Below are 12903 nucleotides of genomic sequence, written 5' to 3' on the forward strand. Positions count from 1 at the left end.
TCTAGGGGAGATGGTGGCATAGTGGTGTTATCACTACATGAGTAATCCAGTGATATGTGTTCAAATTCCACCATGGCAGCTGGTGGAATTTAAATTCAATTAATAAATCTGGAATAGAAAGCTAGTATCAGTAATGGTGACCATGACAATTATCATTGATTGTTGTAAATGCCCTTTGGGGAAGGAAATCTGCCATCCTTACCTGGCCTGGCCTGTCCTACATGTGACTCCAGACCCACAACAATGTGGTTGACTCTTAACTGCCCTCTGAAATGGCCGAGCAAGCCACTCAGTTCAAGGGTAATTAGGGATGGGCAACAAATGCTGGCCTTGCCAGGAACACTCACATCTCATGAAAGGATAAAGAAAAATCCAACGGCCAGCTCAGTGGAAGGCAGGCACATGAGGAACGATGCCCAAAGTGCAATCTCAGACCCATGAAGCATTACTTCAAGATGCCAATGGTATGATCATTAGCTATTCTGGTTGTAGCATGAGCTTTGTTATATCTGTGTTGTGCACGTGTTTATGGTTGCCACAAGAGCGTCTTAAGCTAGGACTGCTCTCCAAGGATCTTTTCTTTAACTCTTCCTTCCAATTGAAATAAGAGTAGAACAGATGATTGCCTTAAAGTTAAAGCACTGGCTGAGCTCCTGGGGTGGGGGTATGGTGGGTGGGGAGGGTGCAGGATGAGCAGGCATTTGTCTACATCATTCAATGTTGGTAAAAATCTATACAGGTCACATAAGACACAGAATTGTGCACATATGGCACAGAAATGCAAATAGTGGTCCCAAATAATCTGCCCAATTAAATGTCCCACTGCCACCAATCTTACCTCATGTGAGGACATTAAATTCCACCCCGCCAGTGTAAAGCTGGTAGCTGACTGACACAGTGACTTTACAAACCACTGACAGTCCAATATAAAAGGAAGACTTGAAATTATAAAACACTTTTCCCAACAATTGGATATCTCAAAGCACTTTATAGTCAATGAGTAGTTTTTGATGTTGTCACTGTTATAATGTAGGAAAAATGGCAGCTAATTTATGTTCAGCAAACTCCCAAAAACAGCAATGTGATAATGATCTGTGATGTTCATTAAGGGATAAATATTAGCCAGGACGCCAAAGATAACTTTCATGCTGTTCTTTGAAATAGTGCCATGGGAACCTATCCAGCCACATAGGGCCTTGGTTTAGATGGCACTCCAACAGTGCAATGTTCCCTTAGTACTTCACTGGATTGTCAACTTGACTTTTTTGTTTAAGCCCTGAAGTGGGACTTGAACCCAGAAACTTGTAAATCAGAAACAAGTGTGATATCAGCTAAGCCACTGCTAACACAGAATGTCTGTAGGTCTTTTTGTCAGAGATGAGAGAGATCTGTCACAGTATCCCTAGTTAACCAAGGCCTCCTGAACCACTGTTCTTCAATCATTCCCAGGTGGATGTGTGTGGCACATCATGCCTTACATGCTTTTGCGGTATCCCTTGCATGCTAGCTTCCATCACGAGCAACACTTTTGTGTTGTTTCTGACATTCCTTGGGCAATTGGTAGACCACTGAATCCAGTACCCATTGTAGGTCAAATACCAATAAAGTTTAGCTTAGCTAGGTAGCAGATTGCTTGACATTGCTTGCATCCAAACAGTTTGTAGCCTTTGCTGCAATTCCATGTTTATGAGAGTTAGGAATGCACTACACATGTCAAGCACGAGCTTTGGAAAATGCAATGCAATTAATTTGAGAAGCAATTATAGCTGGATTAATGAGATCAGCAGGGCTGACACATTATTTCAATTCTATAGCACTGACAAGCTACCTCCTCCTCAAAGTAATTTCTTAATAAGTGATAACGAGGTGTTAAATTTGCACTACTGTGCACTGCCAATATTAGACATCCAAAAATAGCACAGCTGTTCATTATAATATTAGCAATAATTTCCAGATTTATGTGAGATGCCTCAGAAATTGACAGATGCATTTTTTTTAGATGTGGTACAACTCAAACGGTGTTCTACTTTGTGAAAATGTTGAGTGAATCTTATAAGAATAAGAGATTTTGAGGTTTAACTCAAACATCAACTTACACTGCAAAATTTGGAAACATTATTGTGCCTGCAAGGCTATCTAATTGCCAAGCACTAACCTACACCTGTCAGTAATGATCAAATAATTTGGTATTACACTAGTGGGAAGAGCATTAAATCTGGTGTTAGCACCCACCCCGGGCATCAGCACCTGTCTTGTGGGTACTCTTGCTTGGCCTTGTGCTCCTACACAAAGTCCCCTATTGACTGCAGCATGGCTGGCTGCAGGCTGACTTTCACTGGTGGAGTTTGCCTTGAAGGATACTCTTGAATGGCTCTGGCATTTGAGGGCTCAGCATCAGACTGCACTACCTCAGCATGGGTGAAAGCAGTATTGGCTGGCTGGCAAACTGAGAAACAACAGCAAGGGCAATGGCGGAGTGGAGCACAAATGCTGTCATACTGACAGAGAACAGCAGGTTCAAGTTCCATGCTGCCACTGTCCCTCCCATGGGGCAGCACCTCAGCAATCTGTGTAATCTGCTGGACTGCGGAGCATGCACCATTGAGCATTCAGATCTGCATCCATGATGGCAGCAATCTGTGTCTTGATGGCAGCAGTCTGAGCATGCATGCCAACAGCCAGGGTTCTCATGGCCTCTGAGATTCCCCTGTAACACTTATTCGTCAGAAGGACAGGACCTGTAATGTACTGGAAGCTGAGACAAAGCCCAGCAGCTGCTCCATCATGGCAGTGCTGCCATAGAGGTGCCTCCACTACCATGGTGGAAAGTGTAGTGTTCAATGGTTTCATTGATCTGTGTTTGATTGTGGTTAGTCTGTTCACTAATCTATGTTCACTATTCTTAATTGCTTAAGCCTTGAGGTGGAGCTAGAGAACTTAGGTAACTGACACTAGACAGAAAGTTCCAGAATCTGTGCTGAAAGCATGTGTGTAGAATTCCTGTAATTGCTGAGATTTTTTCAAGTTCTGTAAAGAAACCTGTTGTAGATTTATGACTAATGCAGCCTTTGAACTTCTCTGAGATATATCAGATATAAGATATACAGCAAACCAGAAAATACTTAACAGAAAGGATGTGTTCCAAGCTCTCCAATGTTGAAGTTGGACTCCTCCATATACTTAGCCAGTGATTGCAGGCTGTCAGATAGGCCAGCCAATGCACCAAATATCTTGGGGTGCATGTTTGTGGTGTTTTCCACAGTCCACCCCAATGAGGTACTCACCTGAAACTTTGCAGCAGAAATTCAATCTCGCCTCTGGGGAGTTAGAAAATGAGCTGATGTATTCCCTTATCCTGGTTGCAGCACAATCATGCCCATTGTCTCACCACATGCAGATCCCAACTCTAAGCAAGTCTCTATGGCACATGCTGTGCCATTGTCTGAACTGGTGATTGTGAGTGTTAGGTCAAGTGACAGTGCTTCTTCCACAGTGACCTCTTCCTCCTCTTGTCCGTCCACATGAGGCTGCAGGGGCTAAGCAGCCAACAGTTCTTGTCTATCTGATAGGACAAAAGCATAAGGGGAAGGTTGGAGTGAGGAAATTGGGGGAGGGGGTGGAAAAAACAGATTGTCCATGGTCACTCCACTTGCACTTTCCATTTCATTATGAGGATGAGGAGCTATTGGAGAAGGTGCATAATGCAGCAACTTACTAACATCCAGAATGGCCTCCAATGCCATTGGATGTCACTGGCTCCATACTATTGCTGTCCATGATTCAAAGGACTGTCTCCCCCAGGGTGCTGAGGGGATGTATTCAAGCTGTTCCTCCTCCAGCCCTCTGGTAGAGGCAGTGAAAAGTGTGTGAGTGACTGATATGCTTTGAAGGGGTGTGTGGATGAGTTGCAATGTAAAGATGTTTGGGAGTGAGTCCTGAGTGCCAGGGTGTGCTGCTGGGTGAGTGATGAGCATGTGCTGCATTGAACAGTGCAAGGGATGGGTGGCATGGTGGGACTGAGATGGGATGTGCAGATGCATTCACTCACATTGACAATCCGGGTGAGTTCATTAACCTTTCTCGGCACTACTGTCAGGTTTGTGGTGCCATACTCGGGCATTGACTATTCACACCCCCTATTCCCAATCCTTTTGCAGGGTTCCTCTTGAAGTCTTCTTGTCCTGGTGCCAGAAACACAATCTATTTTGGGTGGCCACAGTCACTACTGGAAAGTTTCAAATTTTCCATTCAAGCACCAAATATTTGAATTTCCCGTGGTTTGTGTGAATGCGGGTTAGGGTTGTTGATGAGTTTTGCAAAAGATCAAAGTCAGGGATCTTCTGCATCAGCTCCTTCACGAGTTGCTTGTTTGTGACTTCTAGTGAACTTCATTCAGTTATCCAGGTCTCATCAAGGGTCAAAAGTTAAGCACGTAGGTTCAAAGGAGCTTCTGGAGCTTTGGCTTGAGCTTCTGTTACCACAAATATTCCTCCATGATTCTGGGTGGACTTGATGCTGATGAAGATGGCAGCTAGTATTGCCAGGGCAAGGTCATTCACATTGGCAAATTTGAACTACACATATCACTCATGTAAACATTCAAGAGATTAAGCACCAAGTAGTGTAACTTATGGCAATCAATTGTCGAGGAACCAGGAAAGGCTGGCTTTGTCACCTAAATGGATATGCATCATGAAGCAAAAGATGGCAGCCTCATACAATCTATTCTGTTAAGTGAAAAATCAGGGCTAATGCCATCAACCCTGCAACCAAATATTGATCAATGATCTCCCAGTCTTCTGAGCCACAACACAAGCCACTATAATGACCTTCCTCAGGACAAGCAACATGCCAAATGGATCCCTCCAATCATATTGTGTAAGTTTATTTCATTATCTTATAATACTTTTAACCAGAACAGACAATTAATAGAGTTTAATCAGTATTAATACGGACACTATTAGCCCTTTTTGGAATTCAAAACTAATTTGACAGAAAGGATGAAATCACACCGTGCAGCATTAGCATTCTTCTGTCACCTGCACTTCTGCCACAAGTATTGTAATTCCTTTGTTCACTATATTGGAATTAACTTAATTGCTTTGTTAAATGGTTAAAAGTTTTCTTCAAAACATCATTCAGAAATTTTATATAAATGTTTCCAAGGAACATAGGAACAGGAGTAGGCCATTTAGTTCCTCAAGCCTGTTCTACCATTTAATGAGATCAAGACTGATAGAACCATAGAACCATAGAACACTACAGCACCGAAAACAGGCCATTTGGCCCTTCTAGTCTGTGCCGAAATATTATTCAGCTAGTCCCATTGACCTGCACCTAGTCCATAACCCTCCAGACCTCTCCCATCCATGTATCTATCTAATCTATTCTTAAAACTTAAGAGTGAGCCCGTATTTACCATGTCAGATGGTAGCTCGTTCCACACTCCCATCACTCTCTGAGTGAAGAAGTTCCCCCTAATGTTCCCCCTAAACCTTTCCCCTTTCACCCTAAAGCCATGTCCTCTCATGTTTATTTCTCCTAATCTAAGTGGAAAGACCCTACTCGCATTTACTCTGTCTTTACCCCTCATAATTTTGTAAACTTCTTTCATATCTTCCCTCATTCTTCTACGCTCCAAGGAATAAAGTCCTAACCTGTTTAATCTTTTCCTGTAATTCAACTCCTTAAGACACGGCAACATCCTAGTAAATCTTCTCTCCACTCTCTCAATCTTAGTGATATCCTTCCTGTAGTTAGGCGACCAGAACTGCACACAGTACTCCAAAGTTGGCCTCACCAATGTCTTATACAACCTCACCATAACATCCCAACTCCTATACTCAATACTTTGATTTATGAAGGCCAGTATGCCAAAAGCTTTCTTTACAACCTTGTTACCTGTGATGCCACTTTCAGGGAACTATGTATCTGAACTCCCAGATCCCTTTGTTCCTCCGCACTCCTCAGTGCCCTATCATTTACTGTGTTTGTCCTACCTTGGTTTGACCTTCCAAAATGTAACACCTCACACTTTTCCGCATTAAATTCCATCTGCCATTTTCTGGCCCAGTTTTCCAGTTGGTCTGCAAGCTTTGAAAGCCTTCCTCGCTGTCCACAATGCCTCCAAACTTAGTGTCATCAGCAAACTTGCTGATCCAATTCACCACATTATCATCCAAATCATTGATATAGACAACAAACAACAATGGTCCCAGCACAGATCCCTGAGGCACACCACTAGTCACAGACCTCCAATCTGAGAAGCAATCATCCACTACCACTCTCTGTCTTCTCCCACACAGCCAATTTCGAATCTAGTTTACAACCTCTCCATGGATATCAAATTTCTGAACCTTCTGAACTAACCTCCCATGTAGGACCTTGTCAAAGGCCTTACTAAAGTCCATGTAGACAACATCCACAGCCTTTCCTTCATCTACTTTCTTGATAACCTCCTCGAAAAACTCTACAAGATTCTTTAATTATGACCTACCATGCACAAAGCCATGCTAACTATCCTTAATCAGCCCTTGGCTGTCCAAATAATTATATATCCGATCTCTCAGAACACCTTCCAATAATTTACCTACTACTGACGTCAGGCTCACTGGCCTGTAATTACCTGGTTTACTTTTGGAGCCTTTTTTAAACAACGGAACAACATGAGCTACCCTCCAATCCTCCAGCACCTCACCCGTGGCTAAGGACATTTTAAATATTTCTGCCAGGTCCCCTGATCTGGGACTAACTCTGCCTTTGGCCATATCCTTTAATGCTTTTGGTTAACAAAATACTATCAATCTCAAATTTCAAATTTACAATTGATCGAGTATCAATTTTCATTTGAAAGATAGTTCCAAATCTCTGCTCCCCTTGCACTTTGAAGTTTCCTAATTTCACTTCTGAAAGGTCTGGCTCCAATTTCTAGATTATGCCCCCTAGTTTAAGATTCCCAACCAGCAGAAATAGTTTCTCACTAACTATCCTATCTGTTCCCCTTAGTATTGCCATGTCCAGTAATGGCATTTCATATTCCAAGCTTTTAAGATACAAGCTTAATTTAATGTGGTTTCCTTGAAATTGACTTATCCTAGAAAAAGTGGACAATGTGCTGCAAAGATGGCTGCTGAAGGTCAGATGACCTGCCCTGTGTATTCAAGAACTGACTCACTGCCTAACAGAAACAAAAGGGGCAAAAGGCACAGATGTAAGACCATTAGAAGACATTCCTGAATAGAACAGGTCTTTTTGAAACAAAGAAGGTGGTTTCCTTAACACCCTTACGATGAAAGTCTTAAAACAATAAACCAGGATGTGGCTCATCAACTTAAGACCATCATATTTGGAAAAGGAACTATAATTGTGAGGATAAAAGCAAAAAACTGCAGATGCTGGAAATCCAAAACAAAAACAAAAATACCTAGAAAAACCCAGCAGGTCTGGCAGCATCTGCGGAGAGGAACACAGTTAACATTTCGAGACCGAATGACCCTTCAACAGCAGGGGTGGTGGGGGGGGGCTCTACTTGTCCCATCCCCACTTAAACCAGCTTATATTTCACCTCTCTTCTATTTTTACTTAGTTCTGTTGAAGGGCCATTCGGACTCGAAACATTAACTGTGTTCCTCTCCACAGATGCTGAGATTTTCCAGGTATTTTTGTTTTTATAATTGTGAGGAGTCACATGATAAGTCAGCCATGTTTGTTCCCTTTTAATCTTTAAATGTTGTATGCAGAATGGGAGACAAGGCAGAAAGGGCAATATCTTAAGAACAGGAGGCTGTAACATTGTAAGGTGTCCAAGTTTGTTCCATTTCAGGCCCACAAATATAGCAAACTGACCTCCTGGCAACAAAGCTACAAGCAACTAACTTTCACCTGTTCGAAATCCACCTCTTCGAGAAAATCCTGTAAATGACTTCAGCATATGTCTTTGGCTGCTAAATTCACCTAAATTACATTTCAGGAGTGAAGATGCATTTTTCACCAAGCCTGCAACACAACTTCTTCGGATCAAGGCCATCAAGTGAATTATGAACTATACCTTTTATTTATACCTTGTAAAAGTGCACTACTCTCTTCAACTGTGCTTTCCTTCAATGTGTTTGTGTGTGTATACTTGTGTGAGTGAATGTTGTCGCGTTAGGTTTCTGCTTGAGTGCTTAAACAAACAATGATCTGTCTTTGTTTAAATCCACAAAAACCTTGCTGCTGGTTCATTCAAACTGTCCACACAATCAGAGTTCAAACGCACACACAATCTCCTCTAAGAGCTTACTGATTACAGATAGTTGAGAAGGGAACAGGGAGCTCAGCAGTTCAATCTCATCCTTTCCGTAACAACATCTTGAAAACTTTGATCAATTCACTCCTCAACCTGCTGAATTCTCGGGAATACACCCTTAGTTTATCTAATATAGCCTGATAATTTAATCCTTGGAGTCCAGAAATTATTCTGGTAAATCTACGCTACAACCCATCCAAGATCATTATATACATTTTAAGTTGTGGTGCTCAGAACTGCTCACAGTACTCCAGGTGCAATTGAACCAGGACTTCGTAGCATGACTTTTACCCCGTTGTATTCTATTCCTCTAGATATAATGGCCAGCATTCCATTGGACTTTTTAATTATTTTATGTACCTGATCATTACATTTTAATGATTAATGTGTCCAGATTGCCAAGTGTCTTTCAGCCTCCACTGCTTCTAGCTTTTCAACATTTAGAAAGTATTCTGATCTTTTCCTACATTGAAATTAATTTGCCACATTTTTTCTCCATTCACATAATCTGTTAATATTTTTGTAATTTTACGTTTCCAAATACACTGCTTACAAAGCCGTATTTATGTCATCAGAAATTTAGGCATGTGGCTTGCGATCCCATCATCTAAGTTGCTAATAAAAATAATGAATAGTTGCAGTCCCAACCAACATTGATCTATGCAAGACACAACTAGTTATATCTTGTCAGTTAGAGTTCCTGCACATTATACCTAGCCAGATTCTTATGCTGAATGTTAATTTTGAGGAGTCAGGATAATTTCCAGATCCTGGCCTGACATGGGTTTGTAGTGCACAATCTGGCATAGTTTTCTGGGAGTAGGCCTCCTAATTGTTCATCGCCATGTCCTCTGTCCAATTAAGAACTGCAGGCAGGTGCCTGAGGCTGCAGCCCCAATCAGAGCACCTGCAGCTTTGGAAGGCCAGCAGCCCCACTGGGAGAGGTGGTGCTGCTCAGGCAGCAAGGATAGCATGAGGATGCCTTGAAATGGAGAAGCCTTTGGAGATGTGCATGAAAATCAAAATGATGAGAGCCTAAGCTAGTAGGGTCCCCAAAGTGGAGGGGAACCCCCCCAACCCCAACCCCCAGAGGTCCGTGGTGTGGTCTCTCCTGCCCACAACTACATCATTGCAGTTGTCACAGGGAAACCAACTTGCAAAGCTGCTGGGTTCAATACTCATTGGGAGGCCACTATCTTGCCATTTAGCCTCAATAGATTTTTAATTGCTAATTATTTGTCACCCATCACTGCCGAGCAGGTAGTCACTTCTGTTGTTCGCCAATCTCCAGCAAGATTGGCCGGATGCAGAAATGCATCCATCCACTGACCTGGTGGCCTAATCTGCAAACCTGCATCAAATCCCACATTCAAGCCAAACTCCATGGGCCTGGTAAGATTCTGCCCCCTGTCTTCTGCTGCTAGGTCAATGGTGTTCATTTCCACCAACTGCAAATTTGGCTAACAGTCTCTGATGACAAACTTTATCAAATCCTTTCTATACAAGTAACATCCATAGACATTGCCCTGTTGAATGCTTCTTCAAGAAGTTCAGTCAAGTTCATCAGGCATAACCTGCTTTATGCTCAATCTCTCTGATCAGCTCAACATTTTCAAGGGTTTTCAGTCACTCTCTCCTTAACCACAGACTCTAGTAATTTACCACTAACCAATGCTGGGCTAAGTGATCTATAATTTTCTTGTTTTCCTCTCTCACCTTTTCTTAAATAGGACAACTTTCCTAAAGGAATAGTTTCTGAATGGAGACAACTTTGGAAGATTATAGTTGGGGCATCAGCAATGTTTTCACCTACTTTCTTTAAAATCATGGATGAAAATTCTGTGGTCCTAGAGATTTGTCACTCTTTAGTAACATTATTTTCTTCATTATTATTATTATTACTTTGCATCTAATAATTTTGGAGAGCCTTTGTACCTGATTCAATATCAATTCAGTTCAAATGTACAGTATGCTATTTATATGTACAGTATGTTGACACAAAATGATTACTTGACATGTCCACCATTCCATTATTTCCATTTATAGTGTCAAATCTATCTGTTTTCTTTTAGTTTTATGTTGTCACTTATCTCTTTAATTATTCATAGCTGTATTTTTGGCAGGTAGAGCTCTTGCCCTTTATGGTATATGCTGGTTCAATTAACCACATTCACCATTGGCAAAAGAGATCACCAAAAAATTGCTTATTATATCATCATAAAGCTGCTATTCAAGCAATCAAAAAAAGTGTTCACTTTTCTGTGACAGTGTCAGCAATCATTTAGTTACTCATTTTATGAGAATGTGGACTCTTCCTGCTGGAACTTAATTCCATCTCAAATGCCAACCATCAGCAGATGATTGGACTGCTCTCTGGTCTTGGAAATTTGATCCCATGGACTTGAATTTAAGGATTTTTAATATCAATATCAATGCCAAGATAGTACTCTAATTCAATGAACAAACCATTTTCCAGCCAATGGGATTGTGCCCATGTGGATCTTCTATCCACTTCCCTACATTTAAGCAATGTATCTGGAGGAGTCTGCAGGCTACCCTTGGAATTCCATTCATTCCACTTTTATAAAGATCTAATGGCACACTCTCCTTTGAGGCTGTGACTCCCACTATTCTTTGACAGGCCTGAAACCTTATGTAAACTAAGGTAACTGATCACAAAGGGTACCAATTACTGGTCTGGAGGGAGAATGGCTGTTTTTGGAACTGAAGACTGGTGCATATTTTTTTCCTTTGCACTGGAGGGCCTGGGAGCACCTTACACGGGTATGACACAGCAGAAGCTCTTCCAGCCACCAGCATCCCACTCTGTGCATGCAAATGAGCTCAATATTTTTGGGCGGTATCGTCCCAGATATGCACTAATTGTGGCAGCGGACGATGTTTTACCCGACGGCCTCAGTGGTGGGTTTTCTTGCTGTAGTGTCCCAAACCCAATGCATTATTTATGCCTTCCTGGGATAAACATTGTTTCCATGGTGGGCGGGCTCTCATTCGCTTGCCACGCCATCACCTCGCCACTTCATCACGCTGGACACCACACTTAAAGCCCCGCACACATCTACAAGACGCACTGTAGGAATTCACCAAGGCTCCTTAGACAGCATCTTCCAAACCCACAACAACTACTATCTCGAAGGACAAGGGCAGCAGGCACATGGGAACACCACCACCTGGAAGTTCCCCTCCAAGTCACTCATTATCCTGACATGGAAATATATCACTGTTCCTTCACTGTTGCTGGGTCAAAATCCTGGAACTCCCTTCCTAACAGCACTGTGGGTGTACCCACACCACATGGACTGCAGCAGTTCAAGAAGATAGCTCACTACCACATTCTAAACAGCAACTAGGGATGGGTAATAAATGCTGGCCCAGCCAGCGAAGTCCAAATCCCGTGAATGAATGAATGAAAAAAACACATCTCGGTGCTTCCAGCTCACAACAATTGCAGGGAAGATGTCCACAAAAGGCAAAAAGACTGCAGCCCCCAGTTTTAAGGATGCATTACTAGAATGCCATTCGGATGCCCTGGAGTCTGTTGCAATGCCCTCTACCCCCACTCTGGCCTCAGGATGGGCAGCAGCATCACCAATTCGGCATGGCAGGCAGTGGCAGCAGTGGTCAGTGCCAATGCCCTGCAAAAGAGGACAGCCACCCAGTGCCACTACAGGATGAATGATCTCATCAGTTCCACCAGGGTAACTCACTCTTCTCATCACTCTCAACTCACACACTCACAAACCCATCACCCATCCACAGGGATCTCATACCTCAAGGGACAACACCACTAACTCACACATCACACTCTCAAATCTCCATCAGGCTCATTTCCTCCAAAGCTCACATCCTCATTCCTGTCCATGTCTTCGCCCGCCACACAAACATGTCATGCAGTGCCATGTGTTCTGCTCCCAGTCTCTCCATTTGTTGCCATGTAGGAGAAGCTGGCTTACATTAGCAGGAAGAGGTCCCAGACCGGTGGGTGGTGGAGTGGCCCACATTAGGGCCCCTCACTCATGTTGAGGAGTGTGCCATTGTGCTGACTGGTGAGGACATGGACCGTGCCTATGGCAATGGTGAGGTCAGCAGTGAAGGCCCAACTGAGGATTCTGCACCACATCATCCCTCCTTCAATGCAAATGTGAGTGCTCTGTCTCCTGCTTTTGACTCTGCTGCCATGCACTAATGATCTCTATGTTGATTGACAGGGACCGCCACCCTTAGCCAGTGAATCTCCCAGCTCCATCTACATCCTCATCTGCAGCCAAGCGGACACCTCCTCCAGTGAAGACGTGGAAATAAGCAGCCTGGAAGACCTATCACAGCACATATCCACGCCCTCCACCAGCGCAGAGACATACACCTCGGTGGGACCTAGATGTAGAGGAGGCTCAGGTTCACAGTCTGGTGGCCACCACATGGATACATGTCTGTAGCAGGAGGAGGCAGGTTAAGCTGAGGTCCCTGGCACTTGGAGGACTGCTGGGGAAGAGGCATCTGTGAGGTCTGAGTCAGATGATGAAGCTTTAGGTTTGGCCTTCCAACTCATCCTGGAGAGTCAGCTGAGGATGTGAAAACATCACGCAGAGCTTTTG

The sequence above is a fragment of the Carcharodon carcharias genome, chromosome 1, assembly GCF_017639515.1.
Source record: "Carcharodon carcharias isolate sCarCar2 chromosome 1, sCarCar2.pri, whole genome shotgun sequence".
NCBI lineage: Eukaryota > Metazoa > Chordata > Chondrichthyes > Lamniformes > Lamnidae > Carcharodon > Carcharodon carcharias.